The 13,710-nt window shown below is 43.9% G+C and overlaps 1 protein-coding gene and 1 non-coding gene across 7 annotated transcripts in view; one reads left to right on the top strand and one right to left on the bottom strand.

Annotated features, from left to right (window-relative positions):
• The window catches only part of INO80D (INO80 complex subunit D), a 66,046-nt gene extending 57,007 nt beyond the window's left edge, over positions 1-9,039 (bottom strand). For 2 of the 6 annotated variants that reach the window (XM_070387732.1, XM_070387762.1), the window contains exon 1: positions 8,698-9,039. The gene's annotated coding sequence lies outside the window, so the exon portion shown is untranslated. The other 4 variants (XM_070387742.1, XM_070387768.1, XM_070387746.1 and 1 more) reach the window with 4 other exon arrangements.
• TRNAC-GCA (transfer RNA cysteine (anticodon GCA)) lies at positions 5,711-5,783 on the top strand. Its single transcript has one exon. It is a non-coding gene; the product is annotated as a tRNA-Cys (tRNA).
• Positions 9,040-13,710: the final 4,671 nt, after the last annotated feature.

The following is a 13,710-nucleotide window of genomic DNA, read 5'->3' as shown; positions in this document are numbered from 1 at the left end:
TTGCCATCTGTAATTTTATATAGTCTACTCCCTTTTAAGGGCTTAGACCTACAACATACAATTTTTTTCTAATCCAACGTGAACCTAAATTCTCAGAATGCTAGCTAATATAATTAATACAAATGAAAAGAATTTTTGTTTATCCCAGATCATATAAAGTCTGAAAAAGCTTAAAAAGTCTGAAAAATCTTAAAAACTTAAAAAGTGTCCCATTTTAGGTTTTTTTTGAAATGTTTTGACTCAACTTCATGCAGCATAGAAATGTGAAACTAAACAGATGAATATATTGATTAAAAAAAAAAAGCAATATCCCACACATCAGTGTTAGACTCAGAAATTATAAAAATCTATCAACTGGTGTGATTCAAAGATCAGTGAGAAAATCTGCCTATCATCCCAAAATATAAACAATATTCAACACAAAGTGCAAAGGAGAGTATTTTAAGCTAAGTTAAATGCTTATCGAATGTCTACTATGTGCCAAATACTGTGCTCAAATAGCACTGTGCAAATAAGTCTGCATTATGAATTTCAATTAAAATGACCTTTATGCTAGTTGAGCTTCTTACCTAATTTATTAGAAACGTAAGGAGAGCTCATGCAGCAGTGCAGAGCACTTACTGGCTTCAGTGGGTATCAGAGATGGGGCTTAAAAAGGCTCAGCTCATTACTAGGTGTTTGACCTTGGGCAAGTTATTTAGGTTTCAGTTCTCTCAGTTGTAAAGAGGATTATAATAGTATGTACCTCACTGAGTCACTTAGGAGAATTAAATTAGGTATTTCAATATGCATGGTATCCAGCACATAGTAATCACTTAATGTTAACTACTATTAGAAGCAGTTAAGTAGTGGTTTATTGGTATTATCATTTTAATCAAAGATCTGCAGGGCTGAAAGGCGGGCTGAAAGGCAGTCTCCAGCTGCTGGTGGTTCTCTGAATGATACAGTGTAATTCTCCAGTAAATCAGGCCCTCCCACCTTCTTGAGGCTAGAGTAACAGAATCAACTGAAAACTGTTTCCTATGATTATCCATATTAAAAATCTAATATTAAAAATGTTTTCAACATTCTACAGAACATCTAGACACTGGCGTTCTTGGGACAAAAATACTAGCAGAATGAGCAGTGTTTGATTGGGTTATGACATTTATTAGCTCCAATTAAGACTCCTTTACAGCAAATGCTGAGTTTCTATCCCTGCCATGGGGTCACTTTCAATTGTTACAGAAACCTTATATTGCATGACAAAAAGAAAACTTAGGTTGTAGCTACAGTTCTTTTGTTCTAAGAATCTGAAACTAACGGCCTCTTTGTTGCTCAATTCCAGGGACTCTTTTCCATCCTTATCTCACTTGACCTCTCTGTGGCATTTGACATGCTGACCACTTTCTCTTTCTTGAAAAATTTCTTTTTGGCTTCTCAGTCAGTGGCTTCCTTTCTCTTGGCGCCCACACTTAAATGTCAATGTTCCCGAAGATGCTTTTAATCTTGTTCTATAGGGATGCAAGATGAAATGCCTCTATGTGCCACAGGGGTGGGCAAAGACTGGCAAACTTTGCTCATCTAAAGGCAGCAGACTCAAACCAGTTTCAACAAGTTGTTGGAATTAAAAACACACACACACACACACACACACACGGACCTATGGTTTCCAGATCTTCCAATTTTTCAAAAAATACAAATCCAAATTTTCTCACAAAAATCTTCCATGTCAGTAGCTCATTTGCACTGTTCAAACACAAGGTATGTGACCCTGAGCAAGTTATTTTACAAATCTGTTTCCTCATCTATAAAGTGTCAGTGCTAAAAGTGACACACAAACAGTGAATGTCAAACAAAAACTTTTACCAGCTTCCATTTTAAAGTCTGTTCTACATTACCCCAGGTTTCAAGCTGAATGTATAAAACTGTAAATATGTACAAATATATTTTACTGGAGCAGGATCCAGAAAGTTTATCAGATTCCCAAAAAAGACTAAGAACCACTAAGCCAAATTTTTCTACAACTTCAGCTGTTATCTATACAAGGATGGATCCCAAATCGGCATCCGATTACCGGAAGACGACCACTTTACCTCTGTAACCAGCCTCTCCACTGACTTCTCTCCAAGCCCATTGCCATCACGGTAGTCCAAACCTTCAATCTCTTCTCAGCAGCTGTCCACTTGCCCTCCTTTGTTCCACTTTTTTACGATCTGAATCCTCTAAAATCCAAATAATTTATTTGGTCAAAGGCCTACATAAATGTATGAGAAATCCAAACCTCTTAAGTACAAGACTCCTTAAGACCTAACCAAGCCAACCACTCCCTCTCCTATTATAGATTCCTACAATTTGCAATACAGAATAGGTCCCACCTCCTGGAATGCCTAACTCCTCCTATTTGCTCTGGGCAGAAACCCACCCCCCTGGAAAATCCTTACTTTTTGCCCCAGGCCAGAGTAAATAAGCTTTCCTTCCTCCAAGCTAAACTATCCCTCCTCCTTCAATGTTGTAAATGTCAACTTTATTTTTCTTCTCCACTAGACTAAAAACTCCTCAAGGGCAAACAAAGTATCTTTTTCTTACAAGGCCCAGTTGTTTTTCAGTTGCTCAGCTGTGTCCAACTCTTTGTGACCCCATGGACTGCAGCAGGCCAGGCTTCTCTGTCCTTCCCCATCTCCCAGAGTTTGCTCAAACTCATGTCCATTGAGTCGGTGATGCCATTCAACCATCTGGTCCTCTGTTGACCACTTGTCCTCCTGCCTTTGATCTTTCCCAAACCCTAGAGCTACCACTAAAGAAGCCGAGGTGATAAATGAACGAAGCGGCACAGGCTTCAGCAAACTCTACTATCACTCAGATAAGCATCCTACCTTCCCAAGGTGAGCCTACCAAATCAGCCAGACTATTCAGCTTTTCAAAGCCATTCAACACACACACCTGCACGCATATAGCTTCAAGTTTAAAAGGAGCTAGAAGAAAACCCACCTTCTTTGCCCACTGGTGTACTTACAAAGTACCACTTCTTTACATTTACCAACTCAAGAGCTCAATGGCAGAGACTAGACTAACATCAAGCTGCTGAAACTTTCTGTGAATATACTGCTAATTTTTTACTGGCACAAAAATATTTATTTGCCCCACGAAGGTAATTATTATATTGTATCTGTACTCAAATACTTACTAGTATTATTAATATATGCTGAGTCAAGCACTCATTCACACTGAAAAAAATTAACATCGAGAATATTAAAAATCTTAAAGGAAAATATTATACAAAGACCACATATGAGGCTTCATGTGCAGTTCCTCATTTAATCACAACAGCCCTATGAAGGTGTTATCATCACCCCCTTTCACAGATGAATAAACTGAGACTTAATGAGATTAATTTATCCAAGGCACATAGGTAGGATTCAAAGCCAATGTGACTCCACCGCCCAAGCTTTTAACCAATACGAGACTATCAGTTCAGTTCAGCCGCTCAGTCATGTCCGACTCTTTGCCACCCCACGGACTGTAGCACGCCAGGCTTCCTTGTCCCTCACCGACTCCCATGTATAAAAGTATACAACATTGTTAAATGGAAGATCCTGAGATCACGTGGTATGCACACACAATCACAAAACACACACGCAGATCACAAAATGTTAACAATGGTTATCTCTTGAATAGAATGAAAGTGTTAGACACAAAAAGTGTCCAACTCTTTGTCACCCCATTGACAGCAGCCCACCAGACTCCTTGTCCATAGGATTTCCTAGGCAAGAATACTGGAGTGGGTAGCCATTCCCTTCTCCAGGGGATCTTCCCCCACCCAGGGATGGAACCCTGGTATCCTGTATCGCAGGCAGACTGAATGGAATGAATATGAGTAAATATTACCTTGGGGTATCCCTGGTGGCTCAGATGGTAAAAGCATATGCCTACAATGTGGGAAACCAGGGTTCGATCCCTGGGTTGGGAAGATCCCCTGGAGAAGGAAATGGCAACCCACTCCAGTATTCTTGCCTGGAAAATCCCATGGACTGAGGAGCCTGGGAGGCTACAGCCCATGGGGTCGCAAAGAGTCAGACACTACTGAGCGACTTCACTTTCAAATATTACCTTTAATCAGAAAAAAAGTCAAACAAGAGAAACAGTATAGAAAATAGAAGAGTAAAGTGGCCTGAAAGTGAAAATTGCTCAGTCATGTCCAACTCTTTGCCACCCCATGGACCGACTACGCTATGCTATGCTAAGTCACTTCAGTCGTGTCCGACTCTTAGCGACCCCATGGACTGCGGCCCACCAGGGTCCTCCATCCATGGGATTTTCCAGGCAAGAGTACTGGAGTGGGGTGCCATTGCCTTCTCTGTGGACTGACTATACAGTCCATGTAATTCTCCAGGCCAGAATACTGGCATGGGTAATCTTTCCCTTCTCCAGGAGATCTTCCCAACCCAGGGATCGAACCCAGGTCTCCCGAACCGCAGGTGGATTCTTTACCAGCTGTTGAGCCACAAGGAAGCCCAAAGTGGCCAAGGGGAATAGTATAGAGCACAGAAGAGTAAAGTGGCCTAGGTGAGTTAAGAGTCAAGTACATGAGCTACCTTATCTAATCTTTATATCAAAAGAAAAAAGTTTTTTCCATTTTACAGATAAAGCTGAAGAACCTGCCCAGTGCAAGAACTGGCTGGGATCAGAACTCAAGACCCAGTTCAAATGTGGCTGACTGTAGGGTGAAAGTGAAAGTGAAAGTGAAGTCGCTCAGTCAAGTCCGACTCTTTGTGACCCCATGGACTGTGGCCCATCAGGCTCCTCCGTCCATGGGATTTTCCAGGCAAGAGTGCTGGAGTGGATTGCCATTTCCTTCTCCAGGGGATCTTTCCGACCCAGGAATCGAAGCCAGGTCTCCCGAATTGCAGGCAGACGCTTTTACCGTCTGAGCCTGCTACAAATAAAATGCGACCAAAAAGCTGTCTTAAAACCAAGTCACATTCAGGGAAAGAAACCGAACCAAGTAACCGAGCATCCTAAGTGCAATCAGGGAAAAAAAGAGAGGAGCGGGAAAAGACTATCTCTGCGACTGTCCCAAAAAAGCCAGGACGAGTCATTACAGTTGAGGTTCTGGGACAAAATCTACCTGATGGAAGTGAGAAGAAGACTCCACTGCTGTTTGTTTTGCAAAGGACAGAGCTGCATTAGCATAAATTAAATGGGCTTAGATGGAACACCATTGTATTTGCTGTGGAGTATCTCCTTTGGGGACAATTGGCTGCCTCCAACCCAGTATCATCCATTCATCCATTGTTTACAGGTTACGAGGTATGTGGGGGGAAGAGACTGGGTGCCACTAGTCTGAGAACATTGCCATCTAACTGTATTCAAATATAAATGACCTCTCCTTATCCATAACTATGGTTCCAAACCTGGATAGTGAGAGCTAACTCTGGGGGAACAATTCAGGTAAGACTGAATGGATCAGCCTTTTTCTTTTTTTGAAGTGACATGTTTAATTTTGGGTACTCTGACTTAGAAATTTTAAAATCCATCTAAACTGTAATTTCAATTCTCTACAATAGTATTAACATGATTTACTGAGAAAAATGGTTTGGAGTAGGGGATACAAATTTCCTTACACAATCTTTCAGAGGAAAGAAAACTTGATTACTTCAGACTTATAAATGAAAATAAACATCTACTTTTGAAACTAAATATTTAATAGTGAAAAAGTATACTACTTTCTTCCCCGGTGGCTCAGACGGTAAAGCGCCTGCCTGCAATGCAGGAGACCCAGGTTCAATCCCTGGGTTGGGAAGATCCCCTGGAGAAGGAAATGGCAACCCACTCCAGTACTCTTGCCTGGAAAATCCCATGGACCGAGGAGCCTGGTAAGCTACGGTCCTGGTAAGCTACGGTCCTGGTAAGCTATGGGGTCGCAAAGAGTCGGACACGACTGAGTGACTTCACTTCACTTATATTACCTTAGCCACTAAAATTTAATTCAATATTTGCCTTGAAAGCCTTTTTTTTTTAAGTTTCAAACACAATGTAACTTTTTAGATTATCAAACCCACTATTCCTTCAAAAATAAAGTAGCCCATGGAATGATTAGATCAGGAAAGACTGCAGGGGTGGTGGGATACAAAACTTTTGGGATTTGTACATATACACATTTTTAAAGTCTGGGAATACGAAGCCAACAATACACCTTAAAAATATCAAATTAGGAAGCAAAGAGATTTTTTTTAAAAACCTCAAAATGTCCTAAGAGATTCACAGACTGATTTCTTCCATACAGTGTGCTCTAAAAATAAGGACAAACTATAACAGAAGTAACAATTTTGGGTACACAAGTTTATGAAAACATCCAAATCAACAAGCAATTTCAATAAATCAATAAAGTTAAACAACCATTAAATGTAATTTACATTTTGGGTATGAAATCCACACAATTTCAAATATCAAGTGTTTCTTTCTTTAGCAAAATACTAAATGGCTGGATGGCTGTCCTTGTAGAGAAACAGGAGTTTTATTTCAGGCAAACAAAAAGAAAAGGAGACACACTTAGTAAGACTCCACAGAAGGAATCTCACTTCCACGCGGAACAGAAGTCAGCAGTGACCCTGTGGTGGGTTACCCACTGCCCTGCAAGTGCCAGCATCTCCTGGATAATAGTACTCTGGGGGTGAGTGGTCAGTGCGGAACACCTCTGCCAGCCAGCTCCACAGCCTGCTACCAGGCGGGACACACATACCTACACACAGCCTCTGGCCCCAGGTCCAGGTCTACTTAAAAACAGCTGGGAACAAAAGAGCCAATAAAAGAGGAAAAACCACCTCCCCAGACAATCCCACGCTGGGGGCTGGTGGGGGGTGGGGGCGGGCAGGGCACATTAACATTTGACTTCCACACACTAAAGAACACCAGGAGGTTAAGTGGAGCCACAGGAAACATCCCATCCCCGAAAACCAGGAAATTTAGATTTGGAAATTTAAGTTTTATACATTAAAAAAAAAAAAAAAACTTTCAAAACTCACGGCACCAAAATATAGCTAAAATTAAATCCGTTTAAACATAGAGGAGGGGGGAAATAGCCAAACCACACTGTGTTCAGTTCCCTGAGGGCTCTTCCACAGACCCTTCTGAGTTGCGGCAATAACAAGTTTCCTTAAAAATCCCCCACTTTTCTATTTCTAGGGTCGAAGAGTATCACAAAAATCCAAATAGCTATTATCAGAAAAAAATAAACGGACGATCCTTAAACTGTAGACCTTGTTTCAGGAGCTGCCCTGCCCACCTCCACCTCCCTCCTCGTTCTTAGTGCTTCCCAGCGGGGTCCGTCCTGACAACCAGGGTCCCCGCCTTGGGTCCAGTCCCCGTGTTTGTTTCCCGGACAGTGACCAAACAGGACAGGAAAACTCCTCCATCTAGGGGCTGCTCCAGACATCCAGCCCCCCTCTCCCTCCCTGACAGTCTCCTCCCCCCTCCCTGCATCTTTCCCTCTGCAAGGCTGTCCAGAAAAGGGGGCTCGGGACTCGAAGAAGTCCGGGATGGGAGGAAGGGTGGGTGCTCGGTCTGAAAATAAACACTCTCGCTTCCTGGGGTAAGGGCTAAAAAAGCGATTAGAAAAGCCTGCCCAGTAGAAATACCACCTGAATGTACCTCCTCCCTTTCCCACTGCAACAAGCCCAGTCACTAACTAATCAGCTAAGACAAATCCCCTGGAAAACTTTTGCAAACGGGCAGAGAGGACCCTCTCCCCAGCCGGGGGGCTCCCGGGGACGGGGCTGGAGTTTGCAGCCCTGGAAGGGCTCACCGGGGAACGGGGTGGGGCGCGGGCGAGGGGTGCAGGGGCGGAGTACCTTCCACGGACAGGAACTGGCAAAGAGTTTCAAAATAGCCGAGTGCTCTCCCCCACGCCCTCGGGGGTCGCGAGCGCTAGGACCGGGGCTCCCCGAAAGGAGGCCAGCCCCCAATTCGGGCCTAAAAGGAAACTTTCCGGGCCGCGGCTGCACCTGACTCCTCCACCGCCCCTCCACCCCACCCCACGCCCGCAAGGCCGCCCGCCCCGCCCCGGCCTGGGCCGCCCGGAGCGCAGAGGAGGGGGAGAAATAAATCCAACTATTACCGGAATCGGGGGTGGGGGACGTCGTCGAGAGACTCGGGGGAGGGAGCGGCTGGACGCCCATTCCCCACTCTTAGGCCCTGACGCCCCTGTCCCGGCCACCCCGGGCCTGCCGCCCCGCCGGGGAACCTCCGGGGGGCCCGCGCAGGATTCGGCCCAGCAGCGCTGCCGTCCCGCCTGGAGGCCCCGAGGGACCCGAAGGGGCGCGAGGAGGCCCGGGGTGCGGGGGCAGGGGACAGGGCGCGGCCGCTACGGGGCCCGCCGGCCCGAGGCCTAACCGGCACCCCCAACCCCCCCCCGCTCCACACCCCTACCCCGGCCCGCGCAGGCCGCGCCGCTCGCCCCGCTTCGGCCCCGGCTGGACCCCTGGCCGGCGGCCCGCCGTCGTTGCCCGTGGGCGCCCCCCCAGGCCCCCGAGTCCCCAGCCCCCACCACCCCGGCGCCGGCCCTCTCACCCTTTCATTCTCTGCCCGGGGCCTGGCGCGGGCCGGCGAATCCCCGGCCTCACGTAAGCGTGCTCGCCGCCCGCCCTGCCTGCGCGGCCCAGCCCGCCGCCCTACGGGAGCCCGGGGATGTGGGCCGGGCCTGGGGCCGCTTCTGCTTACCTTTCAGCTGCTTTTTTTTTTTTTTCTCCTTCCCCCCTTTTCCCTCGGCTGGGCTGACAGATCAGAGTGAGAGGCGCTGGCAATGGACTAGGAAGCTCGGCTGCCGCTGCTACTGCTCCCCCCTGGGCTCCGGCGAGAGCCTTTCCCTGTCAAGCAAGAGGGGTGAGGATCATATTTTTATTTTGGAAACTAAAAAGTGCTCCCAGGGTCGGTGATTATTAAGGGGAAATCCCTGAATATACTCTCCAGCCAAGAAGGCAGGGCTGCCGGGGCTGCACAAGAAGAGGCAGCAGCCTCCTACAGCACCACTACAGGCACTGCGAGGACATAACACCAGAGAGCCGCTCCTCTGCCCTCCGAAACGACAACTTTCCTACCATCTTGGAGGCAGAGCAAAGGGGGGCCAGGGGGAAAAGTGCACCCGCTCCCGATAAAGTACAAATTTCTGCTTCTCATCTCTGGAAAAAAGTCCACACCGGCCGTCTCCACCGGCGCCTGGGGGAGAAAGCGGGGAAGAAACTGGGGGTGCCTCAGAAACGTTTGCGTTTACTCCAGGGGGGAAAATGTTTCTGCATCTTCTGGTGGAAAGAAATCTTTACAAGACACAGGTTTTCCGGTGATTATTGTTTTCTGTTTTCTATTTAATTTTTTTTCCATGTTCGTGATAGCGGTATTTGAATTTTTTTTCAGCCTAATAATGATTTTTTTTTTTCCATTACAGATCTAAGTTCTGGGTTTGATGGTCACTTTATAAATTTGAACTTCAAGAGACTTCCTAGCCACTTTATTTGTCTGCTTATTTATACGTTTTTGTGTATAGAGATATTTCTTTCCTTATATATATAAATTTGTGCTATATATTCCCTTCCAAACTGAGATTGCTGGAAGACAATTTTAAAGGGATGTCTTTTGTCTCCTTTTCCCAAAGCAATGTAAATAAAACAATTGACTGTCCAGAAAGGAAAGATACAGCTGTTTATTTTTCACAGTGCAAATTAAGACAGAGATCACTGGGGGGTTAAATACAACTCAAGTATAACTGACCGTGTTTCTAGAAATAATCCTAACGCTCTTATGGTCTGCTTGTGAAGAAAGATTACTGGAAAACTCCAAATAGGCTATAAAGACAGCTTTAGATTTTCTTCAAGTTAAGTTGCTTACTTAGAATTATATCCAGGCATTTAATTTTTTTGTTGTTGTTTAGTTTATATCCTTTAAAATTTAGATTTTTGGTGCATTGCACATGTTGCTGACCACTTTCTGTGTCACAGAATTGAGAATCAGTGTGTCTGCTTTTGTTAGAGTTGAAACGTTCAGAACTTCCAATGTGTTGCCAAGCTATGAATTAGTTTTAATATATTACAATGGATGTCATGAATCAGCTTTTCTTCAATAAGCAAAAGGTTAGTAGATAGAGGGGATCAAAGTTACCCAGGATGGGGGGAATCAAAGCTGAGATAACAGAGAGATGAGGGACAGAAGGATGCTGCTCACTTGCAACAATGCCACAGAAATCTTACTGGAGGAAAACAAATCGCAGAGATTCTTTGCTAATTTTGTAAAGAAAGAGAAGAATACTAGAAAATGAACAAAAGATCTTTTTCTGTTTTTACAGGAAATGATGAATCTTGTACTAAAAGTTATTTTTCTGATGCAGATTGCCTGACATGGTGGAAATGAATTTGTAAAGCAGTGTCTTATATCAGTAGAATATTTAATTCCTTTAATTTAAAATTGACTAAAAAGCATGTAAAAATAACTGATGATTCACCTTAAAATGTTTATTTTTTGAGCTTCCAAATGTCAAAATTCCCATAATATTAAAGTGAGTTCAGATAATGCATATAACAGATACTAAGTATTTTCATTCTCACCCACATCTTTATTATCTGTTTGAATACGGTACCTGAATAGTCTTGGTTTTTTTCTAGATTTTTTATCTTACTATTTGCTAGAAAAATCTGAAGTAATTAAAAAATTAACTGATTCTTAATATCTCAGAAGCCTCAGTTTTAAAGTTGTGTTCTATTTACAATTTTGGGGTTTTTTTCAGTGTTTAGAAATCAAACACTTCGGTCATAACAAGGAAATCCGTTCCCTTAATGAAATCTAGTGGAGTTGAAAAATATGATTTTGAGCGACTTGTTCCTTACGCGTGACATGACTTTATAGAAATACTTTCAATTTTTCAAGACATTAAGATGTGTTTGATTTCAGCTGACCGTACCCTTTTATGCAGTCCCTCTTGTGACCAGCAAGCTTTTTTGAGTGATACCTGTATGGGGATAGGGGGATGTTCATAATATGGTGCAAATATGGTACCATTTCAGTGTCTTTCTCTTTGTAACGTTTGACTTGTACAGGGCTGTGATCCATCAAGTTTTTCCACCAGCTGAGCTAAATAGCCTAGTCTGAGGGAATTACAGCCCAAACAAAAAAGAAATCCTGCTACAGTTGCAACATGGGTGAATTTGATTCAGTTCAGTTCAGTCGCTCAGTCGTGTCCGACTCTTTGCGACCCCATGGATCGCAGCACGCCAGGCCTCCCTGTCCATCACCAGCTCCCGGAGTTCACTCAGACTCACGTCCATCGAATCAGTGATGCCATCCAGCCATCTCATCCTCTGTTGTCCCCTTCTTCTCTTGCCCCCAATCCCTCCCAGCATCAGAGTCTTTTCCAATGAGTCAACTCTTTGCATGAGGTGGCCAAAGTACTGGAGTTTCAGCTTTAGCATCATTCCTTCCAAAGAAATCCCAGGGCTGATCTTCAGAATGGACTGGTTAGATCTCCTTGCAGTCCAAGGGACTCTCGAGGCTTCTCCAACACCACAGGTCAAAAGCATCAATTCTTCGGCGCTCAGCCTTCTTCGCAGTCCAACTCTTACATCCATACATGACCACAGGAAAAACCATAGCCTTGATTAGACGGACCTTTGTTGGCAAAGTAATGTCTCTGCTTTTGAATATACTATCTAGGTTGGTCATAACTTTCCTTCCAAGGAGTAAGTGTCTTTTAATTTCGTGGCTGCAGTCACCATCTGTAGTGATTTTGGAGCCCAGAAAAATAAAGTCTGACACTGTTTCCACTGTTTCCCCATCTATTTCCTATAAAGTGATGGGACCAGATGCCATGATCTTCGTTTTCTGAATGTTGAGTTTTAAGCCAACTGTTGCACTCTCCTCTTTCACTTTCATCAAGAGGCTTTTTAGTTCTTCTTCACTTCCTGCCATAAGGGTGGTGTCATCTGCATATCTGAGGTTATTGATATTTCTCCTGGCAATCTTGATTCCAGCTTGTGTTTCTTCCAGTCCAGCGTTTCTCATGATGTACTCTGCATGTAAGTTAAATAAGCAGGGTGACAGTGTATAGCCTTGACATAATCCTTTTCCTATTTGGAACCAGTCTGTTGCTCCATGTCCAGTTCTAACTGTAGCTTCCTGATCTGCATACAGATTTCTCAAGAGGCAGGTCAGGTGGTCTGGTATTCCCATCTCTTTCAGAATTTTCCACAGTTTATTGTGATGCACACAGTCAAAGGCTTTGGCAATGTCAATAAAGCAGAAATAGATGTTTTTCTGGAACTCTCTTGCTTTTTCCATGATCCAGTGGATGTTGGTAATTTGATCTCTGGTTCCTCTGCCTTTTCTAAAACCAGCTTGAACATCTGGAAGTTCACGGTTCATATATTGCTGAAACCTGGCTTGGAGAATTTTGAGCATTACTTTACTAGCATGTGAGATGAGTGCAATTGTGCGATAGTTTGAGCATTCTTTGGCATTGCGTTTCTTTGGGATTGGAATGAAAACTGACCTTTTCCAGTCCTGTGGCCACTGCAGAGTTTTCCAAATTTGCTGGCGTATTGAGTCAGCACTTTCACAGCATCATCTTTCAGGATTTGAAATAGCTCAACTGGAATTCCATCACCTCCACTAGCTTTGTTCGTAGTGATGCTTTCTAAGGCCCACTTGACTTCACATTCCAGGATGTCTGGCTCTAGGTCAGTGATCACACCATCGTGATTATCTGGGTCGTGAAGATCTTTTTTGTACAGTTCTGTGTATTCTTGCCACTTCTTCTTAATATCTTCTGCTTCTGTTAGGTCCATACCATTTCTGTCCTTTATCGAGCTCATCTTTGCATGAAATGTTCCCTTGGTATCTCTAATTTTCTTGAGATCTCTAGTCTTTCCCATTCTGTTGTTTTCCTCTATTTCTTTGCATTAACCTCTGAGGAAGGCTTTCTTATCTCTTCTTGCTATTCTTTGGAACTCTGCATTCAGATGCTTATATCTTTCCTTTTCTCCTTTGCTTTTCGCTTCTCCTTTTCACAGCTATTTGTAAGGCCTCCCCAGACAGCCATTTTACTTTTTTGCATTTCTTTTCCATGGGGATGGTCTTGATCCCTGTCTCCTGTACACTGTCAGGAACCTCATTCCATAGTTCATCAGGCACTCTATCTATCAGCTCTAGGGCCTTAAATCTATTTCTCACTTCCACTGTATAATCATACGGGATTTGATTTAGGTCATACCTGAATGGCCTAGTGGTTTTCCCTACTTTCTTCAATTTAAGTCTGAATTTGGTAATAAGGAGTTCATGATCTGAGCCACAGTCAGCTCCCAGTCTTGTTTTTGCTGACTGTATAGAGCTTCTCCATCTTTGGCTGCAAAGAACATAATCAATCTGATTTTGGTGTTGACCATCTGGAGATGTCCATGTGTAGAGTCTTCTCTTGTGTTGTTGGAAGAGGGTGTTTGCTATGACCAGTGCATTTTCTTGGCAAAACTCTATTAGTCTTTGCCCTGCTTATATTTGCTTTGGCCTGTATTCCAAGGCCAAATTTTCCTGTTATCCAGGTGTTTCTTGACTTCCTACCTTTGCATTCCAGTCCCCTATAATGAAAAGGACATCTTTTTTGGGTGTTAGTTCTAAAAGGTCTTGTAGGTCTTCATAGAACCATTCAATTTCAGCTTCTTCAGCATTACTGGTTGGGGCATAGACTTGGAGTACTGT

Source organism: Bos mutus, chromosome 2, assembly GCF_027580195.1.
Source record: "Bos mutus isolate GX-2022 chromosome 2, NWIPB_WYAK_1.1, whole genome shotgun sequence".
In the NCBI taxonomy this organism is placed as follows: domain Eukaryota; kingdom Metazoa; phylum Chordata; class Mammalia; order Artiodactyla; family Bovidae; genus Bos; species Bos mutus.
The sequence above is the reverse complement of the archived record's forward strand: the minus strand, read 5'-3'. Positions and strand labels throughout refer to the sequence as shown.